The following is a 25,956-nucleotide window of genomic DNA, read 5'->3' on the forward strand; positions in this document are numbered from 1 at the left end:
TAAACATTAACTACTATAGCCATCCTTATTACCATCTGTAAGATATTTATATGTAATATATAGTAGTACATCCAAAGTTCAAATACCTAAACATGTGAATTTTAAAAGTCCAAAATTTATTAATTTATGGTCCTCTAAAAATAAAAAGAGGGGCTAGCCTGGTGGTGCAGTGGTTATGTTCACACGTTCTGCTTCGGTGGCCCAGGGTTCGCCAGTTTGGATCCTGGGTGCAGACATGGCACCACTTAAGCCATGCTGTGGTAGGTGTCCCATATACAAAGTAGAGAAAGATGGGCAAGGATGTTAGCTCAGGGCCAGTCTTCCTCAACAAAAAGACGAGGACTGGCAGTAGATGTTAGCTCAGGGCTAATCTTCCAAAAAAAAAAATAAATAAATAAAATAAAAAGAGCACCTCATTTCACACATGCACACACGTACGCAGACACATATCATTAAAAAGCAAAATCTAAATTGATATGATTCCAAATAAATTAGCACTTTCTGTTGCTCTTTAAGAGCTACATACACTATAATAAAGCTATGTGCATAAATTGGTGGATAACAAGATTACAGCATTTTCCAGAAAATAATTCTACTTTCTAAAATTCTTGTATTACTAAATTAGAATTTTGGTGACATACCTATATGATCTGCCATTGAAGACAATATTTTAAACATAAGCATATCCCAAATTTTGTTCTTCATGATTTTTTTAAAATGTTTTATTAAGACTATTTTTTAGAGCAGTTTAAGGTTCACAGCAAAATTGAGGGAGATTTCCCTCATACAGTCAGCCCTCCATATCTGTAGGTTCTGTATCTGTGGGTTCCATATTCACGAATTCCACTTCTACAGATTCAACCAACTGTGGATAAAAAGACCTATACTGGTTGGATCTATACTGAACAAGTACAGACTTTCTTTTCCTTCTGTAAACAACACAGTATAACAACTGTTTACATAGCATTTACATTTCATTAGGTATTATAAGTAATATAGAGATAATTTAAAGTATATGGGAGGATGTGTTTAGGTTATACGCAAATACTATGCCATTTTATATAAGAGACTTGAGCATCTACGGATTTTAGTATCCAATCCCCCTTGGATACTGAGGGATGGCTGTACCCACCGACCTCACACATGCATATTCCCCCCATTATCAACATCCCCCATCAGAGGGTTCATTTGTTACAACTGATGAACCAACACTGACACATGATAATCACCCAATGTCCACAGTTTACATTGCAGTTCACTTTTGGTCTTGTACATTCTGTGGGTTTGGACAAATGTATAATAACATGTATCCATCATAGTATACATGTTATTTATCTATACATGTTATATATCTATAACTATGATATAGTTATAGTATCATATAGAGTATTTTCATGGCCCTAAGTCTTCTGTGCTCTGCCTGTTCATCCATCCCCCTAATCCAATCCGTGGCAACCACTGGTCTTCTCACTGTCTCCATAGTTTTGCCTTCTCCAAAATGCCATATAGTCGGGATCATAAAGTATGTATCCTTTTCAGATTGGCTTCTTTCAGTTAGTAATATACATTTAAGCTTCCTCCATGTCTTTTTATGGTTTGAAAGCTTATTTCTTTTTAGAGCTGAATAAAATTTCATTGTCTGGTTGTACCACAGTTTGTTTATTCATCTGCTTGAGGACATTTTGGTGACTTCCAAGTTTTGGCAATTATGAATAAAGCTGTGTGCAGGTTTATATGTGAACATAAGTTTTAAACTCCTTTGGGTAAATATAAAGGAATGTGATTGCTGGATGGCATGGTAAGAGTATGCTTAGTTTTATTAAAAACTACCAAGCTCTCTTCTACACCATTTTACAATCTCACCAGTAATGAAAGAGTGTTCCTGTTTCTCCACCTCACCCCCGGCATTCAGTGTTCTCAGTGTTCTGGGTTTGAGTCATTCGAATTGGTGTGCAGTAGTATTTCATTGTTGTTTTAAATTGTATTTCCCTGATAACATACGATGTGCAGCATCTTTTCATATGCTGATTTTCCATCTCTGTATCTTTTGTTGTTGAATTTCTCTCTTAAATTGGTCAAGTTGTTACAGGATAAATACTATAGACTGGGTTGCTTAAACAACAAACGTTTATTTCTCACAATTTTGGACACTGGGAAGTCCAAGATCAAGGCACTAGAAGATTTGATGTCTAGTGAGGGCCCATTTGCTGGTTAACAGACAGTTGTCTTCTCACTGTGTCACATGGTAGGATGGAGGAGGGTGTCCTCTGGGGACTCTCTTACAAGGGCACTAATCCCACTCATGTGGACTCTGCCATCATGGCCTAATCATCTTCCAAAAGCCCCATCTCCAAATACCATCACACTGGGGATTAGGTTTCAACATATGAATTTTGAGGGACCCATTCAATCTACAGCAGTGTTTTTTAAGGTCTTTGGCTTATTTTTTAATCAGCTTGTTTGTTTTCTTAGTGAGTTTTTAAGAGTTCTTTGTATATTTTGGACCACAGACCTTTATCAGATGTGTCTTTTGCAAATATTTTCTCCCACTCTGTGGCTTGTCTTCTCAGTCTCTTAACTTTGTCTTTTTTTTTTATTGAGTTAATGATAGTTTACAATCTTGTGAAATTTCAGTTGTACATTAATTTTTGTCATTCGTGTTGTAGGTGCACCACTTCACCCTGTGTGCCCACCCCCCACCCCACTTTTCCCCTGGTATCCACTAAACTGTTCTTAGTCCTCATTTTTAAATTCCTCATATGAGTGGAGTCATACACAGATTATCCTTCTCTAGCTGGCTTATTTCACTTAACATAATTCTCTCAAGGTCCATCCACGTTATTGCAAATGGAATGATTTTGTTCTGTTTTGCAGCTGAGTAGTATTCCATTGTGTATATATATATACCACAACTTCTTTATCCATTCATCTGTTGATGGGCACTTAGGTTGCTTCATGTCTTGGCTATTGTAAATAATGCTGCAGTGAACATTGGGGTGCATAGGACTCTTGGGATTGCTGACTTCAAGCTCTTTGGATAAATACCCAGTAGTGGGATGGCTGGATCGTATGGTAGTTCTATTTTTAATTTTTTGACGCATCTCCCTAGTGGCTGCACCAGTTTGCATTCCTACCAGCAGCGTATGAGGGTTCCTTTTTCTCCACAACCTCTCCAACATTTTTTACTAATAGTTTTAGATATTTCTGTCATTCTAATGGGTGTAAGGTGATATCTTAGTGTAGTTTTGATTTGCATTTCCCTGATGATCAACGATGATGAGCATCTTTTCATGTGCCTATTGGCCATCCGTATATCTTCTTTGGAGAAATGTCTGTTCATGTCTCCAGCCCATTTTTTGATTGGGTTGTTTGATTTTTTGTTGTTGAGTTGTGAGAGTTCTTTATATATTATGGATATTAAGCCTTTGTCAGATATATGACTTGCAAATATTTTTTTCCAGTTAGTGGGTTGTTTTTTTTGTTTCAATCCTGTTTTCATTTGCCTTGAAGAAGCTCTTTAGTCTGATGAAGTCCCATTTGTTTATTCTTTCTATTGTTTCCCTTCTCTGAGAAGGCATGGTGTCTGAAAAGATCCTTTTAATACTGATGCTAAAGTGTGTACTGCCTACGTTTTCTTCCAGAAGCCTTATGGTTTCAGGTCTCACCTTTAGGTCTTTAATCCATTTTGAGTTTATTTTGGTGAATGGTGAAAAAGAATGGTCAATTTTCATTCTTTTACATGCGGCTTTCCAGTTTTCCCAGCACCATTTGTTGAAAAGACTTTCTTTTCTCCATTGTATGCCCTCAGCTCCTTTGTGGATGATAAGCTGTCCATAGATGTGTGGTTTTACTTCTGGGCTTTCAATTCTGTTCCATTGATCTGTGCACCTGTTTTTGTACCAGTACCATGCTGTTTTGATTACTGTAGCTTTGTAGCAAGTTTTGAAGTCAGGGATTGTGATGGTTTCCGTTTTGTTCTTTTTTCTCAGGATTGCTTTAGCAATTCGGGGTCTTTTGTTGCCCCATATGAATTTTAGGATTCTTTGTTCTAACTCTGTAAAGAATGTCATTGGGATTCTGATTGGGATGGCGTTAAATCTGTAGATTGCTTTAGGTAGAACGGACATTCTAACTATGTTTATTCTTCCAATCCATGTACATGGAATGTCTTTCCATCTCCTTATGTCGTCATCCAATTCTCTCAGAAAGGCCTTGTAATTTTCATTATATAGGTCCTTCACTTCCTTAGTTAAATTTACCCCAAGGTATTTTATTCTTTTTGTTGCGATTGTGAATGCTATTGTGTTCTTGAGTTCTTTTTCTGTTAGTTCGTTATTAGAGTATAGAAATGCTACTGATTTATGCAAATTGATTTTGTACCCTGCAACTTTGCTGTAGTTGTTGATTACTTCTAAGAGTTTTCCAATGGATTCTTTGGGGTTTTCTATATATATAAGATCATGTCATCTGCAAACAGCGAGAGTTTCACTTCTTCCCTCCCTATTTGGATTCCTTTTATTCCTTTTTCTTGCCTGATTGCGCTGGCCAGGACCCCCAGTACTATGTTAAATAAGAGTGGTGATAGAGGGCATCCTTGTCTCATTCCTGTTTTCAGGGGGATGGCGTTCAGTTTTTGCCCATTGAGTATGATGTTGGCTATGGGTTTGTCATATACGGCCTTTATTATGTTGAGGTAGTTTCCTTCTATGCCCATTTTGTTCAGAGTTTTTTATCATAAATGGCTGTTGGAGCTTGTCAAATGCCTTCTCTGCATCTATTGAAATGATCATGTGGTTTTTATTCCTCAGTTCGTTGATGTGGTGTATCACGTTGATTGATTTGTGGATGTTGAACCATCCCTGTGTCCCTGGTATGAATCCCACCTGATCATGATGTATGATACTTTTGATGAATTGCTGAATTCTGGTGGCCAAAATTTTGTTTAGAATTTTTGCATCTATGTTCATCAGTGATATTGGCCTGTAGTTCTCTTTTTTCGTGGTGTCCTTGTCAGGTTTTGGTATCAGTGTGATGTTGGCCTCATAGAATGTGTTAGGAAGTGTTCCATCCTCCCTAATTTTTTGGAATAGCTTGAAAATGATAGGTATTAAATCCTCTCTGAAAGTTTGGTAGAATTCCCCAGGAAAGCCATCTGGTCCTGGGGTTTTATTCTTTGGGATGTTCTTGATTGCTGTTTCAATCTCTTTCCTTGTGATTGGTTGTTCAAATTGTCTGCCTCTTCTTGAGTGAGCTTTGGGAGATTGTAGGAGTCCAAGAATTTATCCATTTCCTCTAGGTTATCCATTCTGTTGGCATATAGTTTTTCATAGTATTCTCTTATAATCTGTTGTATTTCTGCAGAGTCTGTTGTTATTTCTCCTCTTTCGTTTCTGATTTTGTTTATTTGAGCTTTCTCCCTTTTCTTCTTTGTAAGTCTGGCTAGTGGTTTGTCAATTTTATTTATCTTCTCAAAAAAACAGCTCTTTGTTTCATTGATCCTTTCTACTGCCTTTTTCGTTTCAGTAGTATTTATTTCTGCTTTGATTTTTATTATTTCTCTCCTTCTGCTGACTTTGGGCTTTATTTGTTCTTTTTTCTCTAGTTCAGTTAGGTGTAGTTTAAGATTGCTTATTTGGGATTTTTCTTGTTTGTTAAGATGTGCCTGTATTGCGATGAATTTTCCTCTTAATACAGCTTTTGCTGTATCCCATATGAGTTGGTATGGCATGCTATCATTTTCATTTGTTTCCTGGTATTTTTTTATTTCTTCTTTAATTTCTTCAATGATCCATTGCTTGTTCAGTAGTGTGTTGTTTAGTCTCCACATCTTTGTGCCTTTCTCAGCTTTTTTCTTGTAATTAATTTCTAGCCTTATAGCATTATGATCAGAGAAGATGCTTGTTATTATTTCAATTTTTTTTTAAATTTGTAGAGGCTTGCCTTGTTTCCCAACATATGGTCTATACTTGAGAATGTTCCATGTGCACTTGAGAAGAAGGTGTATTCAGCTGTTTTAGGGTGAAGTGATCTATATATGTCTATTAAGTCCAATTGTTGTAGTTTTTCATTCAGCTCCACTATTTCCTTGTTGATTTTCTGTCTGGATGATCTGTCAATTGATGTGAGTGGGGTGTTGAGGTCCCCTACTATTATTGTGTTGTTTTTGACATCTTCCTTTAGGTCTGTTAATAGTTGCTTTATGAATCGTGGTGCTCCTGTGTTGGGTGCATAGAGATTTATAAGCATTATTTCTTCTTGATGAAGTGTCCCTTTGATCATCATATATTGTCCCTCTGTGTCTCTCTTTACCTGTCTTATTTTGTCTGATATAAGAATTGCAACACCTGCCTTTTTTTGCTTGCTATTAGCTTGAAGTATTGTCCTCCACCCCTTCACTCTGAGCCTGTGTTTGTCCTTGGGGCTGAGGTGTGTTTCCCGGAGGCGACAAATTGTTGGATCTTGTTCTTTAATCCATTTTGCCACTCTGTGTCTTTTTATTGCAGCGTTCAATCCATTTACATTGAGAGTGATTATTGATGCATGTGGACTTAATATTGTCAATCTGTCGCTCATTATCTTGTTTTCCTGCATTTCTTTTCCTGTGTGCTTTAGCCTACCCATTTAATACTGCAATTTCTTATGCTGGGTATCTTAGATTTTTCCTTATTTATGATTTGTGACTCTGTTCTGTATTTTATTTTAGTGTCTACCCTGAAGTTTGTATTTAGAATCTTGTGTATAATATAGTCTATTCTCTGGTGGTCTCTTACTTACTTGGCCAATACTGATTTAGACCCTTTGCTCTTCCCCTCCTAAATAATTATTTTCATTTCTTATTCCAACTCGTGTTATGAATTTGTAGTTAGAGTGATAAGATCGTCCTTGCTTTGGTAGTTTCCTTACCTTTACCCTAATGCTATAGTTGAATATTTGCTATCCTGTTCTGGTTCTATCCATCAGTCTCCCTAGTCTGTGGATTGTGACCCCTTTCTCCCTTTTTTCTTTTTTCAGGTACTAGAGCCTTCTTAAGGATTTCTTGTAGTGGAGGGCTTTTAGTTACAAATTACCTTAACTTTTGTTTGTCTGGAAAAGATTTAATTTCTCCCTCACATCTGAAGGAAATTCTTGCTGGATAGAGTATTCTTGGCTGAAGATTTTTATCTTTTAAAGCTTTGAATATGTCACTCCACTCTCTCCTAGATTCTAAGGTTTCTGTAGAGAAATCCACTGAAAGTCTGATAGGAGTTCCTTTGTAGGTTTTTCTCTTCTTTTTTCTTACTTCCCTGAGTATTCTTTCTTTATCTTTCCTTCTTGCCAATTGTACTACTATGTGCCTTGCAGTAGGTCTTTTTACATTGACAAATCTAGGAGATCTGAAAGCTTCTTCTACACACATTTCTCCGTCAATCCATAGATTTGGGAAGTTCTCTTCAAAAATTTTGTTAAGCACACTTTCTGCTCCATTTTCCTTTTCCATGTTCTCAGGAATTCCTATGATCCTTAAGTTCTTACTCCTCATTGAATCCACTATCTCTCAGAGATTTTCCTCACTTTTTTAAATTCTTAGTTCTCTTTCTTCCTCTGTCTGGAGCATTCAGCCTGTCTGTCTTCACTTATGTTAATTTGCTCTTCTATGGTGTCTACACGGGCATTCAGGGAATCTGTATTCTGTTTTATCTGGTCCATTGTATTTTTCATCTCTAGTAATTCTGTTTGATTCTTCTTTATAATTTCAATCTCTTTAGTGAAGTAACTCCAGAACTCATTGGCTTGTTTCTCTATCTTTCTCTCTATCTCATTGAGTTTTTTGATTATAGCTGCTCTGAACTCATTATCACTTAGTTTACCTAATTCCAAGTCCTCAGGACTTAATTCTATGTTTTTATTGTTTTCCTTCTGGTCTGGGGCTTTTATAAATTGCTGGAGGGTAGAGGAGCAGTTTTTTCACATGGTGGTAGAATTCGGTTGCAGTTACAGCCTATCGCCACTAGATGGGGGTCGAGAGCCACGTGTTCTGAGCTCTCCGCCTTCGGGCAAGATGGCGGCTCCCGGTGCACTTTTCCGTCAGGGAGGGGCTGCTATTCTCCGGCGCCAATCTGGATTCAGGTCAGTTTTGTTCTCTGGTCTCCCGAGGCCCTGGGTTTATGGCGTCTCGGCACACAGAAGCTTTCCCCCGTTAGGGGGTTTCCACTGAACAAGCGGCAGGAGTCCTGGATGATCCCCCAGTCTTGCGGCCCCTCCCCCGCTCCTTCCCAGACTGCGCAGCAGGGATGCAGACTCTAGGGGAGGGAGCACGTTCTCTCCTACTGTTCCAGCACCTGCGAGGCCATCAGCAAGGTTTATGTTCTCCGCCTTCTTGGTATTGTAGGTCTCTAACGTGTTGGCATTAGATTTATTCTCTGAAATTCAGTTTTTCCAATCCTTTGTTGTATTTTGGAGGGGAGAGAATCCCGGGTCAGCTCACCCCGCCATTTTGCTCCACCCCTTCTCCTTTTTTTCTCTTAACATTGTCTTTTGCAGAGCAGAACGTTTTTTAAATTTTAATGAAGTCCAGCTTACCAATTCTTTTTTCATGAATTGTGTCTTTGGGATTGTATTCAAAAACTCATCATCATACCCAAGGTCTTCTAGGCTTTCTCCTATGTTACCTTGTAGGAGTTATATAGTTCTGCATTTTCTATTTAGATCTACAATCCGTTTTGAGTTAATTTTTGTGAAGGGTGTAAGGTCTGCATCTAGATTCATTTTCTTTCTTGCATGTGAATGTCCAGGTCTGCCATCTCCATTTGTTGAAGAGACTATCTTTGCATTTGCATCTTTGTCAAAGATCAATTGACTATATTTATGTGAGTTTAGTTCTGGGCTCTCTATTCTGTTCCATTGATCTGTTTGTCTGTTCTTTCACCAGTATCACACTGTCTTAATTTCTGTAGCTTGATAGTAAGTCTTGAAGTTGCGTAGAGTCAATCCTTCATTTTTGTTCTTCTACTTCAATATTATGTTGGGTGTTCTGGGTCTTTTGCCCAAAGATATTTTTAACTGCATCATTCATTAAAAATATTTCTAGATGGAATATGCAATAATATCACTGAGACAATTTTTACATTCTATTGCACATAAAAAATTATACCCAGTTTCAGTGGAAATGTTTTGCGCACAGTTACTTATTCTCTCTTTCTCTTTCCCTCTGACTCTCACTCTAGTTCTCACTCTTGTGCTTATTCTCTTTTCCTCTCAAACAGGCAGGCCCAAACTGATTTATTAAACCAAGTCAAATGAGTAACACCAAATTTTTTTTGACTACTTAAATTTGATATCTGGCAAACGTTTATGAAATACTATCAAAAATGCTGAAACAAATACATTCTTCTACAGAGAAAGACTAGTTTTATAGGCGCATGTGTGTTCAGACACACACACAGACCCAGTCTGAAAGAACAGTAACTCTATCTTTTTCTGATCTCAGTCCAATGCTTGTGCTACGGAGTTGAGTAATAGGAAGAGGGAGATATAGCTGTATTTCACACTCTGCTTTCTCTCTCTAATATAGAAAGTGAATTTTCTCCTTTGGCAGAATGCATTCAAGAGTGTGACTCAAGTGTATTTTTATGAATGATTAGGTAAAATCACTAGGTGGTAAGATAACCAAATTTTGATAATGGTGCATCTCACCTGTAAATAACCACTATGTTTACAGAAACGTAACAGTCCTACAAAGTAAAGCCTGAGTATGAAAAACGCATGAACTCCACACCAACAAATTGGTTGCAAGCATTTAATCATGTAGCTTTTGTGAGGTGCTTTACTCCTTTACACAATGCCAAGGCTGAGAAGTAGACCAAAAAACAAATAAATCATGTGGCTTAAAATGCACTTAAAATTAGATTTTGAATGAGAGTAGTAACATTTACATAGAATTATATTGGTTAGAGAAAATCTGAAATTTTGACAAGACAAACAGCTATTGGCTCGAGAGATGTGGAGTTTAATCCAGGTTGTTCATGGAATGGTTATGCACCAGATGCCGTAATATTTTCCAGGGTGGAGGAAAAGCTCCAAAAATAATAGATAACTACATGTAAAGAGGATAATTGATTAAGAGGGACTTACAAACCTCCAAAACAGTGTGGGGCTATTAATTATTTAGGAAAATGTAACCAGATAGATTAAGAAGGAATCTAATGTATCTTTAATAAGCAACATTTTCCTGCCATAATATGTGGGATTGGTTCGAATAATTGACTAAAATTTCCTTCTAGTCACTAAAATCTCCAGGTTTATTTGACTTTGTTTAAAGGAACTGGAAAGGATAACATAATGTTTCATGACTGGATGCTGTTAAATAATTTATTGAAAGAAAAAATATAATATCAGGAACTGTGTGCTGTCATATTTTTGTTTTTAAAGAATCTATATAGAGAGTGAAATTTAAAAAAAGTCCCATAAATTTAAAACCATAGTAATTGTTCCCCAATAGTAAGCACAAGCATTAAAAATAATTTCTCAGCAGTAAAATACCTTAGTTTAAGGTCCAACTGCAACAGAAATTATTCTAACCTGTATTTTTAATTTAATTTCTATTCACACTTTTCTTTGGATGGCTGGTAATGTTAGTAACATGATTATTTGTTGTGAAATATGACTTAGAAGTTACTTTTAAAACTGGGGTTTAGGGGCTGGCCCGGTGGCCGAGCGGTTAAGTCTGCGTGCTCTGCTGTGGCAGCCTAGGGTTTCACCGGTACGGATTCTGGGTGCGGACATGGCACTGCTTGTCAGGCCACGTTGAGGCAGCGTCCCACATGCCACAACTAGAAGGACGTGCAACTAATATATACAACTATATACCAGGGGGATTTGGGGAGATAAAGCAGGAAAAAAAAGAAAAAAGATTGGCAACAGTTGTTAGCTCAGGTGCCGATCTTTAAAAAAACAAACAAAAAACTGGAGTTTAAAACATTATCGTGAAAGATTTAAACACTAATTTAAACAAATTCAAATGTCCTTGCAACTGTTATTATGGCCTTTCAGGGGCCTAATGTGCTTTTCCTTCCCTGTATTTGGGCTCCTGTCTTTGCTTCAGGGAGTATACTGGAAGGCAACTCAAGTTGATGAGAGCTTCTGCTTTAGAATCTCACGTGGGTATGTTTCTGTGTGTGTTTGCTGTAAATAATTGATGGGTCTAAGTGATTCTAGATTGGCAATATGCAATGTGATGTTCACTGTCTTAATCTCCCTAGGTTAAGCAGAGGATGCCCCATAGCGCATCTGGCCCTTGCAAACAAAGCATAATAATGCACAGGAAATTGTGTACTTAGTCAGTGGTCTCAGAGAGGACTGTGAAAGTTAATACCATAATAACCTTAAGAAGCAGGCTATTACTATGACTGTTAGCGTAACGGCTGAAACTTCAAATATTAACCAAATATTGTAACTTTTAGGGTTACAAAACAAAATAGGAAGTGGAAAGCGATACTTCTTTTTGCTTGTATTAATGATACAGTGAAAATTAAATTTGCATTGGTCATGCCTTTGAGTTTTTTATTCTGACTGTGGTGAAATCTCAATGCCATGATGGATTATTTGTTATACGTGGACCTCTCTAAGACTTTATCTTAACCCTGCAAATAATGAAAGGGGATAAAGTGGATGTGGTGGAGTAAAAGAATTGAAACTAATGAGAATCTACTGAATATTAGACCCTGCCCTGACACCATGGCGAGAGCTACGATTCTAAGCCAGGTGTATTGAACTAAAACTACACACTCTATGCCAATACTCCCTCTGTGTGAAGACAGGGGATTTGTGTAAAACACTTCTCTATTTTCCAGCCTATGGAAAGAAGACTCAAAGAGAGATTGTCACAGAGGAGACCAACATTAGTGAAAAGTCTAAATCTAAACTACAGGTTCTTAGAAGGAAAAATGATATATTGAGTTTGCTTGAAATTTTGAATCTTTAATTATGTAAAAGGGAATGCTAAATGGTAAGGTCAGGTGGCAGATCGCCTCACAACATTTTACCAGCAGAAGAAAGAACCGAAAATTTTACTCAGAGACGTAAGAGAAATGAAATATATAAGAATAATTTCGATGGAAATCTTAATATAATGGAAGCAGAGATAGAATAATAGGATTTTAGGATATATTTAACTATCATTTTTTATATTTAGTATTATCATACTGAAATGGCATCCATAAAATATCACTTATTGACCAGTTCTTAGATTTTTCTTTACTACAATTTATGTTTAAATAGAGCTTTATAAAACTAATAGCTTATTTATAAACTGAATATATTCTATTACTGATTGACATGCTTTCAGAAAATTCGTTTTACTTGAATTGACAAATACTACAAACCGCCCTGACCGAAAAGTCAGATATTAAAGAGCATTGTTAAAGATATTTAGCATCTAGTTAAGTTTTCCTTTCTGATACATCATGAAAATTCAAATATCATTGGAAATGGAAGAGTAATGGGTAAAAAATTACTTTAATAGTATGTGTCAGAAAAAATTATTATATATTTTTCTATTTAAACTTTGCATAGAATCTTCTCTCCTAAATACGAAGGGTAATTTGTACCTCAATATTAAGCTAGATTTGGTTTGGAAAATATAGTATTGGGAAGGATTACAGAAGTTAATTAAAATGTGTAGATAAGAAATTTGACCTAGTTTCACACTTGGGTTAGTACACTTATTGTAAGGATAGTGAGTTATACAAAAATCATTTTTACTACACAATATAAGAATATTGAGAAGTCTCCAAATAACTATTTCATCAAACAATTTCAATGTGTAAATCACTATTGTATATAATCTAGAAAACTCCAGTGAACTCCTCTCTGGAATAAAGCTTTCACAAATATGAGGGTTCCTGAGGGAACTAGAAAAAATTTGGTGCAGTCTATGGATAGCCCAGTTATCCGGGCACCTTGTAGGCTTGCTAGGACCTGCATAGGGAAGGTTTTGCTGTGATAACACTGAAGTGTGGATCACAGAACAGAGACTAATACCCTAAACCCATGCAAATTATAGTACCAGTTTTTATGCTCTGCTAAAAAAAATAAGTACTAAGAGACACACAAAGAGGGAAGTCATATTTTGTACATAGCAACTACACTTGTATATTCCTGTACTGCTCCATTCCACCCCCGAACTCAGAAACACTTAGTGGAATGTAATTCTGGATATGTCGTAGATAAGACTGAATAAATGATTAAAATTTCCATGATAGATCTAATAAATTCATCCTAGGGGAAAATAAATGGAAAAACATTTCCATCAATGGAATAAATGGAGAGATGAACTTGAAGAACTAAAATTTTCACATTTATTTTAAACTCCCATTTAAACATTTAGCATGTCTGAATAGCACCTAGATTAACTACTTTTGCAGGTGAGAAGCAATTCATTTTTTTTTTCTTATCTCCAGGGAAATTACTTACTCCACATTATAGGCTTTTCACCTGCAAAATTTCATTTCAAAAATTACTTGTTGATGAATGAGAGACAAGGAAAAGAATAATGAATTTTAAATGAAAGTTATTAGCTTCCATTTTCTTCCAGATTTGGGGCATGAGACTAATCCACTTGTTTAGTGCCAATTTGGAATGTAAATAAACTTTTCTTCTCGTTCTTGTGAAAGTCTGTGTAGTAATTCAGGTGCCATGGAGAAACATATTAACCCTCTCATCACACAATGATGATCTTTAAGGCACTGTTGTTGTAAACCTTTACCTGCCCATAGAAATTTTTGCTATCCAGAGAAAATGATTTGATGGTGGGGAGGGTGAAGACTGTGACAATAAAAAAAAAGAAATCAGGAATAGTTGATTCCAACCATAATTTAATAAAATCTTAAAGCAGAGTAGCAGAACATGTCTCTTTTTGATTATTGTAATAACTAGATTATAATATTTATAAACTTTTTTTTGCTTTACAAACTGCTTTCAATGATATATTTGTTTTCTTCCTCCTTATAGTTCAGCAGCGTTAGTCCCACACTCCATTGAAAAGGCCCAACAAACAGTGAAAAGAAATGGACTTGAAAGCAACGTATTGCAATGCTGAAGACAAAGTATTGGCTGGAATGGTATATATTTGGACAGTCATAACTATGATATTAAAGGAGACAGGCCACGTCTGACCTGCTGTTGATATAACCATAGGCTGGCAACACATGCCTCAAGAGCCGCACAACCTTCCATCATTCAAGATTCGTGGAGGACAGATGTTTTCCATCAGAGTGATAGTATTTTTACACTGCTTTCATTAAACTGTCATTTCTTAAACTGCTTCAATTTCAGGCGCCTTTTATCGCTTTGTTAGTTTTAATGCATCTCTCTATACGTTGGATGACAGAGAGGTAGCCCTGACTTTAATTGTGTGTATATTTCCCAAAAATTGGGCCATACACACTCACAGGAGCCCCCTCTGGAATTGCACCTAATTGTGAAGTGAAAGCAATATGGGAACAAGCACCATAAAGATCACTAGTTATTCATGACGTGGAGACTGAGAAGTGTTATGTATGTATTAAAATGCTTTGAAGTGAAACATTTATGCAACTCACTTTGAAAGAATCAATAACTTTGATATATTAGTGCAGTTGAAAATACTGTTCACTTAGCACAAAATGGATGTAAGACAGAAATAAAATGAATGTTCAAAACCAACAGCTATCTGGCAAACTCAAAAAACACCATCAGTACAATTGAACTAAATGATCCTTTCTGCAACTTCCTCTTTAATGCAAAGGTTTAAAAGTGTCCATTGTATATCATTTTGATATTAAATGGCAATATTTACTTGAATTTCCTCAGTTAGATTTATTTTATTTTATTCTATTGTTTTCATGACTTATAAGGTACAACCATTAGAATCTTAGTTCAAACGTAGGCTTAGAAGGGGAAATTTATTCCTAAACCATAATTAGTAGAGAATGGTGACTGTTTGAACCATTATGCATAAGAGTTAATTGATGAGAGAGAACCCATAACACATCAGCATCAGCTCATTCTAACTTTATGCTGATTTTTCCCTACACTCTGATGAGAGAATATCAGGAATAAAAATACTGAAAAGGCTGTTTTAGAATGAATTGAAAATCTTCTGAATTTGTGATCTGCTGTACATATTTTAGAGACTTGCAAAAGAGCAAAATTAAGAGAAAACTATTTTTAAATGTTAAAAGTTCTCCATTTAGAATTCCTGAAATTAATATAAAGATACTAAATTGCAATCCTAATCACTGTGAAGAGACATTATCTAGGAATATTTTCCACCTACACTCCACTTTTCCTTGCAAATCACACTTTTGGGTTATTATCACAGTAATGAGTATAGTTGTTAATGTGGTCCCTGATCTTCTGGTAATAAATTTGTATTCCATTAAAAGGAACAGACAGTGAATTAGAGGTCAGTTAGATTTTATCGCAATATGAATCAAGCTCTTTGATTGAAATTCATTTTCTAGGTTATATTTTGATTGTGTTGAATGTTTGTTTCTGAAAGCAAACAAAATTTTGTGATGCTTGTGTATTTGCTAAGCAGGCTCTAAACAAATAATCAAGAAATTATCTCTGAAAAAAGAAGATGCAATGTTCTCTATACTTACTAACGTACACTTCATAACATGAAATTTAATTAGCCAAATTCAATAATTCACAAAGCTGGTAAAAGAATGATAACGAACCATCATAGAATAAGTACAGGGACACTGTGCACAGATATATTTCATTAATGGAATTAATTTAGAATTTTAATTAAATAGGTTACTTACTAGCCCACACTATAATTTCATTAAATTAAATGATAATGCTTCACTACCAAGCATCTATTAAAGGACCCTCCCAATTGAGGCATACATTGTACAGTTTCACACAGTCAAAATAGATGGACAAGTTTAAAAAAATTGATCCTTCTTTTAACTATGCTCAGGAAGTTTTTAAGCAAAACAATTAATAAATCTAAAACATATAGTTTCACACAAAGAGAATCATTAAACTTTCTCAAAATTTTATAAAACCAGTCTACCAATAGGTATATGAAGATTTTAAAAACTATTCTCCTGTGCGCTCTCTGTCTAAACTTAAAGCCATTTTGTATGTATGAATTTGAACAGATATAAGATTAGAAAAGCTCTAATTGGTATATTTCTTTTATTCATTAACAAACACTTATTGAGTGTCTGCTATGGGTCAGTTCTGTACTAGACGCTGGAGATATAGTAAGGAATTAAAAGACAGATAAAATGCCTGCCCTCATAAATTTTTCTACTGGGGATTTTGTAGAAAATTTGTGAAGATAATCAAGATTATGAGAAATGTTATGGTCACATAATTTTATTTTTACTTCTCATTGACTTTAGGTTTCTTGCATTTTCATCCATAATTTTACTTTAAAATTTTTATTTTATGCAATTTTGCATACATACTTTATGCTCTGGTACAGAAATTATATCATTATTTGTGTTGTAATTGAACATATTAAAACATTGTATATTGAACTTGCATAGTACCAAAAATTCTATGCAAAAACTGTCGTTTTAATATAATGTATATTTAAAGTATAAGGATACAGTCTGTGTAATATTTTCTAGTTAGCATTAATTTAATTTGGTATTGGTCATTAAGAGACAGGGGCCATTTTCTTCAGCTACTATCATTTTGAAGTTATAGATTGGAATCAAATGGAAAAGGATTATATTTTTCAGTGTTCTATTGTTTTCTCTTAGTATATTAATAGTCATTCATGGATATGAAGGCAGATGAACAGCAGATATAATACAAATATTCATATGTAATGATCTACACTATATTTTAACATTAATAAACTTTACAAAAGAAAAAGTGATAATTGTAGAAGGGAAAACTAATGGTTAATGATTTCTCACAGAAATAAAGTATGAATTATATTTAAATGGTATTTTAAAATAGTTTATACAAATAAACAATGGAAAATTTTACTTTTCCTTCCTTACTTTTACTGTGTAAGGATATTATCTCTGACTTTTCAAATCAAAATTTAGAAATGCATAAGGATAATGTAAAGAAAAATGAGGACTAAACAGTCCCCAATTAGTTAAGTCTTACCCAGGTGTTTTTTTAAATTTTATTTTCATCTCATTATTTTTAGGGCAACTAGCCATAATTTCACTTTTAAAGCTATACTAAATAACTTCAGATAAATGAAAACTTTCATCACTGAGATTTCTTGTACTTCAAGTGAATTATAAGAAACTATTTTTTGACAGATTGTAAGAAATGAAATAAATTGATAGATAATTGCCAATTTTCTTCACATCAAACAATACTCATGTGCTAATATTTTATTTTACTTTTCATTCAATCTATTTAATAATTTGATATTGAACTTTGTGAGTTTTATGTAAGTAATTTATCAGAATTAAGTTTAATCCCATTCTTTCAGTTATAATGATGTATAAACTAAACATTAGTTTAAATAATTTTCTTAAAAAGCTGTCAACGAGTAATTTACTTTAATTTAGCTAATCTACAACTATCATGTACTATGAGTCTGGCATGATGCGGGATTTTCACTCATGTAAAAAAATTTTTTTAAAGTATTTATAAGTGGCACATAATCATTCTTTTAGAGGCATACCTCATTTTATTTATGCTTCACTTTATTGCGCTTTGCTGATGTTTGCATTTTTCACAAACTGAAGGTTTGTAGCAATCCTGCATGGAGCAAACCTATAAGCACCATTTTTCCAACAGTACTTCTTCATTTCATGTCTCTGTGTCACATTTTGGTAGTTCTCACAATATTTCAAAATTTCATTGTTATTATATTTGTCATGGTCATCTGCGATCAGTGATCTTTGATGTTACCATTGTAATTGTTTTGGGGCACCATGAACCATGCCCATATAAGGTGGAAAACTTAATCAATAAATGTTGTGTGTGTTCCGACTTCTCCACTGACTGACCATTCTCCCATCTCTCTCCCACTCCTTGGGTCTCTCTTTCCCCTGAGATACAATATTGAAATTAGGCCAATTAATAACCCCACAATGGCCTCTCAGTGTTCAAGTGAAAGGAAAAGTCAGATGTCTCTCACATTAAATCAAAAGCTAGAAATGGATAAGCTTCGTGAGGAAGGCATGTCAAAAGCCAAGATAAGCCAAAAGCTGGGCCTCTTGCACCAAACAGGTCAGCTGAGTTGTGAATGCAAAAGAAAAGTTCTTGAAGTAAATTAAAAGTACTACTCCAATGAACACATGAATGACAAGAAGTGAAACAGCCTTATTGCTGGTAAAGAGAAAGTTTTAGTGATCTAGATAGAAGATCAAACCAGCCACAATATTCCCTTAAGCCAAAGCCTAATTCAGAACAAGGCCCTAATTCTCTTTAGTTCTATGAAGGCTGAGAGAGGAGAGGAAGCTGCAGAAGAAAAGTTTGCAGCTAGCAGAGGTTGGTTCATGAGGTCTAAAGAAAGAAGCCATCTCCATAACTTAAAAGTGCAAAGTGAAGCAGCAAATGCTGATGGAGAAGCTGCAGCAAGTTATCCAGAAGATCTAGCTAAGATCATTAATGAAGGTGGCTACACTAAACAGATTTTCAACATAGAAGAAAGAGTCTTATGTTGGAAGATGTCATCTAGGACTTTCATAGCTAGCGAGGGAAAGTCAACGTCAAGCTTCAAAGTTTCAAAGGACAAGCTGACTCTCTTGTTAGAGACTAATGAAGCTGGTGACTTTAAACTGAAACCAATGCTCATTTACCATTCCAAAAATCCTAGGGCCCTTAAGAATTATACTAAATCTGCTCTGCGTGTGCTCTATAAACGGAACAACAAGGCCTGGATGACAGCACATCTGTTTACAACATGGTTTACTGAATATTCTAAGCCCACTTTTGAGACCTACTTCTCAGAAGAAAAGATTCTGTTCAAAATATTACTGCTCATTGACAATGCACCTGGTAACCCAAGAGCTTCGATGGAGATGTATAATGAGATTAATATTTTCATGCCTGCTAACACAACATCCATTCTGCAGTCCATGGCCAAGGAGTAATTTTGATTTTCAAGTCTCATTACTTAAGGAATACATTTTGTAAGGCTATAGCTGCCATAGACAGTGATTCTTCTGATGGGTCTAGGCCAAGTCAATTTAAAACCCTCTGGAAAGGATTCACCATTCTAGATACCATTAAGAACATTCACAGTTCATGGAAAGAGGTCAAAATAGCCATATTAACAGGAGTTTGGAAGTTGATTCCAACCCTCATGGGTGATTTTGAGAGGTTCAAGACTTCAGTGGATGAAGTAATTGCAGATGTGGTAGAAACATTAAGAGAACTAGAAGTGGAGCTTGGAAATGTGACCAATTTGCTGCAATCTCATGATAAAACCTTGACAGATAGGGAGTTGCTTCTTACGGATGAGCAAAGAAAGTGGTTTCTTGAGAGAGAATCTTCTCCTCGTTAAGACTGTTGAAATGACAACAAAGGATTTAGAATATTACTTAAACTTAGTGGATAAAGCAGAGGCAGGATTTGAGAGGACTGACTCTAATTTTAAAGGAAGTTCTACTATGAGTAAAATGCTATCAAACAGCATCACATACTACACAGAAATCGATTGAGAAAGGAAGCGTCAACTGATGCAGCAAACTACATTGTTGTCTTATTTTTAGAAATTGCCGCAGCTGCCCCAACCTTCAGTAACCACCACCCTGATCAGTCAGCAGCCATCAACATTGAGGTGAGATCCTCCACCAGCAGAAAGATTATGACTTGCTGAAGGCTCAGATGATGGTTAGCATTTTTTAGCAATAAAGTATTCTTAATTAAGATATGTACATTGTTTTAAAAAACATAATGTTATTGCACACTTACTAGACTACAGTATAGTGTAAACATAATTTTTATATGAACTGGGAAACCAAAAGTATTCTGTGCCTCACTTTATTGCAATATTCACTTTATTGTGGTGGTTTGGAACCAAACCACAGTATCTCCAAGGTATGCCTGTACTTTTTACACAAACAATGTTATTTGGCTCACTCACATTTACACTACTCATGTATAAACATAGGTTTTAATGTAGATTAAAAAGTAAATCATACTTGTCTAACAACTTCAAGTCCCTTGAAAATATTTTAGGCACTGTATTATAAAAGAAATCCCATCATTTTTTTCACTAAAAAGTAAGCCTAGAAAAAGAAATATCTCAAAGGTATCTCTTAGAATTTTATTTGAGGAGAGAATGTGACACTTTTAAAAATATAAAACAAATTCACTACGCTAAAATTTACTTATCTTTTCAGTTCTTCTTGGAACTGTCCTATTCTAAAAGTTTAACTCACTGTTACAAGCTTTTTGGAAAGCACTCCAAAATAATGCATGTGAGAAAACATTATCCATTACTCACTACATTATTAATTTCAATTTATCTCCATCATTCGAAACCAACCAAGGGATTAGACATTGCTGTCTTTTTCTTTTCCTTTTTCTCAAATAATTATATAAGTAGTTCCCCCCATCTTAAACACTACAGATTTAGATGCATTTCATCATCATCTCCTATTCTATTCTATCTGAAGATTATGCATTTAGAATCTGTTTATGAAATATGATAAATTTATTTTGTTGTCAACATTAAATTTTATAGGTGTGTGCTTTGTATGTGATAACGAATGGAAACTCTGCCTATATCTAAATAAAACATTTTTAAACATTTTTAAAATTCTGCACCTAGACCTCAAGAATAAGCCTCATTTTTTGCATTCTATGGTTGTATACAGTGCACATATAGATTGTGTCACATACTAAACAGAGTCTTCATTAATCAGAACATTTTTCTGCAATACCCGAAGCACCTAGCTCAGAAACAAACGCTGAAGACTACAACTAACTTAACATTTGTAGAAAATATAACTATAGAATACAGTTCATGGGCCGGCTCCATGGCCGAGTGGTTAAGTTCGCGTGCTCCGCTTAGCCCAGGTGCCAATCCTTAAAAAAAAAAAAAAAAGATTGGCAACAGTTGTTAGCCCAGGTGCCAATCTTTAAGAAAAAAAAAGAATACAGTTCAATTTTTTTTTTCCTATTTAAAAATAGGACTTCCTGTGGTATTGCTCTTAGACTCAAATACCACATGCTGGAAAGATCCTAATCCCAAATTCAATGCTAAGATGAATTACTCACTCACTCTATGCTTTAAATTACGTGTCTTACCCCTGATTACCTGACAGGTCATTTGAAAAATTTGCTAATAGCTTAGAGAGAACTGAAATATATATACATTTAAATCATGAAGAACATATACAATTTCAACAGTTCTAAATATAAGAGAATAAAATTTCTAAAAGTATATTAACAATCTATTATAACCGGGATAGAGATATATTTGTAGAACTGAGTAGCATTAAGAGGAATGAAAAGAGAACAAGTGTTAAAGTAAGGCAGACAGAGACATGATTCCCAGCTCTAGCACCCCTAGCTTGACAATCAAGTTACTCTTCTGAGCCGCATCTCTGAAGTTGGAATAGTCAAATCCACTTCACATCATGGTCATGTTTAAAATGCACCTGGCATATTTTAGACTTTCAATAAATGTTAGACCTCTTAAATTATTTGATAAAGATCATCAGTATGACATCTGCACATGAATTCAGCAGGTTTCACATAAAAAGTAAGATTTTAGCAAAGAACTTCCATAGACTACGTCTTTGTCTCTATCCACTGTCTACTTTTTAATTTGTTTGAATAAATACAGCAAACTACAGAGGACATAATAACAAACCTCCAAAAACCAAGAATTAGCAAACACTAACATTTTGTGATTTTCCCTAATGTTTTCTAAGTAAAATAATTACAACTTTAAAAATAACTTTATTCTATTCCCTAGACCTCTTCTTCCTTCTCATCTCAAGGACATCTACCATCACAATTTTGTATTTGTCATTCAATATATTCCTTCACATATTCATTACATATATAAGCATCAGATAATTCATAGTGATATTTTGTCTGTTTTGGTCTCAATAAATGCTACTTAATTGTCCATATTATTCTGTTCATTTATTTTACTATTATATAGTATTTCATTCTGATAGAAGCTAATATTTACTGAACATTTCCTGGTTTTCTAGGTGAGCTAGGTGTCAATCATTGTGTTAAATAATTCATGTGTGTTAATTCACTGTACCTTCACTCAAACCTATGGAGACCTTTATTATTTTTATATTTTTTGTTATAATTCATTTTACGTTATATATTTTATTTAAATTTTACAATATTGTTATTTTACAGATGATCCAAATGGAGCACAGAGAAGTTAAGTAACTTGTGCAATGCTACATAGGTAATAAACATAGAGCTGGAATTTGAACCCAGGCTGTCCGTATCCAGAGCCCACACATTTATCACATTACCCTTATACTTAAAATCAAAGAATGGACCATATGTTTGTATTTCTTTTCCCATTGATGGACAAACCAGCTGTTTCCAATTTTTTATCCTTGCAAAACACTGCAATAAATGTCCTTGCATATGTCTCCTGGTTTCCATACAAGAGATCCTTCAGGGCAGAGGCTCAGGTGGGTTATTTGGGGGTTTGGGGGTACACATGCATCCAAAAGTGACCAGTCTTATACTAGCCTTTCTATCTCCATATACTGAGGCTCAAGAAGACCAAGACACAATTGACAATATTTTTTTCTAGTTAAAGACCTCTCATTTTTGGAGGAAACTACGCTCTATACTTAGTATGTCTGATATTCTTTGCTCATCTTGTGTTACAGAATGTTTCCACATCAAGAGAAAATCTATGCCTATCTAAGAAACATCTAATATCCTAATAAAGGATTGCTAGATAAAATATAGAATGTCCAGTTAAGTTGAAATTTCTAATAAAAAATGAATATTTTAGTATATGGCATAGAATACATTGTACTTAAAATTATTTTTCATCAGGAAATCAAATTTAACTCAGTGTCTTTATTTTTATTTGCTAAATTTGACAATCCTACAAATAAGCCAACCACTGGATGGCTAATAAACAAAAGAACCACCCCTTCTCAGTGGTAGGCACATCGAGGGGATGTCATTGATCCAGTGCCACAAAATCTATGTATTAAGTGGGACTAGTCTCTTCTCTGTCTTTCAGAACGCATCACGTTCTACTCAAGTGGAAGTAGACAGAAGATGTACATATTTTACCCAATTTTTCTTACAAAAAGAGTTATCAGAAACCTTTCTGCTGTCGAATATTAAGTGCTGCAATGCCTTCCTCAACTCAGGATATCTTATCTCATTTTATTTTTCTTGTATACTGACACATTAAGGTACCTTTTTTTTGCATCTTATTCCTGACAATATAACAGAAGGATCGTTACCATCTGCCGACCTCATCGGTTTTGCCTCTTCAACCTCATGCCCAGCTTCACTTCCTCTCTATTCTATGCCATAAAAATGCACTCTGATAGAATAAAACTGGGTGGCAGAACACAAAAGGTGCTGCCAGTAAGCTAAACTGACATTACATTAAATAATGAGGAATTTGTAAGTGAGAGAATCCTATATGATTCACCCAATGCCTCATTTTACGGTAAAAAAAAAAAAGAAGAGGAATTTAATCCAAATTGAATCATCCTTCCTAGAAAATGAGTCTCTCTGAATAAGCAGGAACAAAGGACAGTCAGTGGGTCTCAGGTATTGCAGCTGCCAAAGATGAAATTTCTGCTCCAGGGCATACTCATTTCACTAGTTAAGTGCTACTTGAACTAATAGCAATTTCTTAGGTGAAAAGAATTTTGATCCTTTTCTTATTTTTCCATTATAGAGCTTTGGCATTTCATCAATTGGCATATCCTACCACATTGTGCTGAAATGTTTCGAAGGTTTTGCTGAGAATATGGAGGGATGCTTTTGTCTATAAAATAAACCATCAGTTCGGACTGGGATTTTTTTTCCAAAAGAAGTCAAGTTGATTACTTGGCATCAGTCCTTCATCACAGATACTACTGAAGGAAAAAGGAGTGTGAAAAAACTGAAGGACATGAAGCCCGTGGGGAAATAACGATGTATAAGTGCTGCAGAGAGCAGCCAGAAATGGAATAATATTTCTTCTGTGAGGACCTTAGTAATAACAACCCATGAGTGATGAGACTTATTGCAAATAGCAAGAGTGCTGTGGGAGAATAATAAAAAATACTACACTGTGAAGAATACCGTTTCACATGCCCTAGCTCCTTCTCTTTCTTCACAGATCATTTGAGCTCTCTTTTTCATTATTCCTCCGTCCAGACAACAATAAATATTCATGGACTGCCAGATATGTGTCAAGGACTAAAAGGTACAGCTATGGAAAACACATGATGTCTGATCTCAGAAAGACCCAAATTTGATGTAAAAATAAATAATAAGCAACTACAACTCAAATACAGAAATACCAATAATGTTGATATGTGGGGGATCCACAAAGAAAGGAGGAAGTCATTGTAACCATGGAGTTGGCTAGTGAAATGTTCACATAGGAAGTGACATTATGTGTGTTGCAATGGAGGAGTAGGGTTTTGTCAGGCTAAGAAGTGGGGAAAGGAAATTCCAACTAAATAGGTCAGCCAAAGTAATATATAACAAATAATCTGATTGCTAGGAGGATTTGCTGTTTATAATGGTGAAACTGGAAAGATATGCTGTGGCAAGATTATGAGTAGCCTTGTAGATCTTACAGAGAAATATGGATGTTATATGAACATAGGGAATAGGAAGTCAATGTGGGTGTATAAGAAAAGAATGAGACATGATTCAATGTGTATTTTTAGTGGCAATGTGAAGAACAGGTAAGAGGGAAAAAAGTTAGAGATAATTACATCAATTAGGAAGTTATTGTAATCATCCAGATGAAAAAGATGATGAAAACTCAAGATAGTAGCTGGATAGAGAGAGAATGGAAGGCAGATTCACTTAGGAAGTGGAATTGACAGGATTTGGTGATGGTTGGGTGAGACAGGAGATGGGGACTACTATAAAATTTTGCTCTTGCACGAATGAGTATATTCTGATTCCTTAGAAAGAGATTTTGGGTGGATGGGAGAGGAAGATAAATATTAAATTTTGAATCTAGAAGTGAAGCTCTAGAATCACCTTTATTTTTTACTCAATATATGTTTACCACAAATTTAGCCCCATGAGCTATAATATAGAAAGCCCATTAATTGGACATATCATAGACAATCTCAAGTGTTTGTAATTTTAGATTTAAAGTCTAGATAGCCTGAAAATTTTTAAATATTTTCAGATTACAGTTACTAGATCCATGTAGCTAATTAACAGACTTGAGTGCCAGCTTTTTGTTTCTGAATATAACTTAATAGAGTGGAACATTTAGGGGACAGAAAGGATTCTGTCCTTGAATGACCTATTAAACTTTATTAATGACTGAGAACAACATATGCTTACAAAATTTCAAGTCAATTTCAATTAACCAACTGTTAAAGAAATATGAGTTTAATTATGCAAAAAAATAGAAACTCTAACCCATTTGAATACTTATCCATTCCAATTTTATATTCAAGAGAGAATAATATTAATTGAGACTGTTGGAAATTTGTAACATGAAAGGGCTTTAACTAAGATTATTCATTTCGAAATTATTTAACTTAATCTCACATGAACCTGGCAGTACTCTTGTAAAATATCTGTTTTGTAGATAAAGAAATTGAAAATAAGAAATATTACAGTCTCAGAAAGGTGACTCAGTTTGATGAAAATTCATACTGCTTTAGGTAATGGAGTTAGGATACAAACCAAGCTCTTTGACTCCAGTCTACCCAATAAGTCTACAACAGCAGTCGAAGACAATTCAGAATAACAAATCTTTGTTGAATTCCCATATTGTTTCCTCTTATAATGCCTTTCAAAAAGGGAATCTGGTAGGATTTTATAAAAATAAGACTTGAAGACATTCCTGGCAGA

The 25,956-nt window shown here is 35.0% G+C and overlaps 2 long non-coding RNA genes across 4 annotated transcripts in view; one reads left to right on the forward strand and one right to left on the reverse strand.

The window, feature by feature from the left end:
- LOC139075138 (uncharacterized) overlaps window positions 1-25,956 on the reverse strand; it is a 784,499-nt gene that overhangs the window by 158,042 nt on the left and 600,501 nt on the right. The window lies entirely within an intron of this gene.
- Window positions 8,024-17,947, forward strand: LOC139075140 (uncharacterized). Its single transcript, XR_011525241.1, has 2 exons — window positions 8,024-8,106; window positions 13,987-17,947. It is a non-coding gene; the product is annotated as an uncharacterized lncRNA (long non-coding RNA).

The sequence above is a fragment of the Equus przewalskii genome, chromosome 13 (genome assembly GCF_037783145.1).
Source record: "Equus przewalskii isolate Varuska chromosome 13, EquPr2, whole genome shotgun sequence".
NCBI classification, from domain to species: domain Eukaryota; kingdom Metazoa; phylum Chordata; class Mammalia; order Perissodactyla; family Equidae; genus Equus; species Equus przewalskii.